Raw genomic sequence first — 1,124 nt, 5'->3', positions numbered from 1 at the left:
GCTGCAGCACAGGGTTCAGTCTCCACACAAGCAGATGGCAAACACCCTTGTTGTTGTTCAGTTGTTGGCAAAGATTTTTGTCAAGTGCTAATTCGTAGTTGACACCTTCATAAATATTCTCCTTCTTTAGTCAGAAATAAAATAGATCCTTCTTTTCCAAATTCTTTGGATTGTTCATTGTGTTTTTGAAGCATTCTCTGAAACTACCTCATGTGGAGATATTACTACACTTTATCATATTTATTTTTATTTAAATGTTACATATGTATAAATATATATGCATTTTCATATAACTAGTTCTTTGGGTTTAAATATATTTTCAAGGTTGCTCACCCATCACCATTATCTCCTTCTGGAACATTTGCGTCAATGAGACACTCATGCTAGTGTCTGTCACTACCTCTTCTTCCCTCCCCCAGCTCTGGCAACCACTAGTCTGCTTTCTGAGTCTAAGTAATTGCATATTCTGGCCATCTCACGTAAAAAGAATCATGAAATAATGTGTGTCTATGTGTGTGTTTCTCCTGTCAGATTTCTTTTCTTCAGTTAAATGTCTAAGGTTAAATCAAGTCGCTGAATGCATTGGAATTTCGTTTCATTAAATGGCACTACAATATTGCATTTTATAGATACAACACATTTTATTGATCCATTCTTCAGACAGATGGATGTTGGCTTGTCTCTACTCTTAATCTATTATGAATAATGATGTTTTAACATTTATGTCAACTTTGCCTTTCTAGGCAGCCTTCAAAACCAAACATCAGCTTATTCCCATCCTTCAATCTCATACTGACAGCTTACAGTGAACAATTTCGGAGTTGTGATCTCCAAAGAAGATTTAGCTTCAGAACCAGGGACAAGGCTTGATCACGCAGAGCTTTCGTGTGGCAGAAGTTTTATTACAGTGAAAAAAGACAGAGAAAGCTTCTGACATAGGCATCAGAAGGGGGCGGAGAGTGTCCCACTCACTAGTTTTAACAATCCCTTATATACTTTTACCAAACCCATTCCCCAACATACATCTTAAATTAACAAAAAACATGTATAATATCATATAAGAAATGAATCACCAGTCCAGGTTCGATGCAGGATACAGGAAGCTTGGGGCTGGTGCACTGGGA

This window comes from Bison bison, unplaced genomic scaffold (genome assembly GCF_000754665.1).
Source record: "Bison bison bison isolate TAMUID 2011002044 unplaced genomic scaffold, Bison_UMD1.0 scf7180017862870, whole genome shotgun sequence".
NCBI classification, from domain to species: Eukaryota; Metazoa; Chordata; class Mammalia; order Artiodactyla; family Bovidae; genus Bison; species Bison bison.
The sequence above is the reverse complement of the archived record's forward strand: the minus strand, read 5'-3'. Positions refer to the sequence as shown.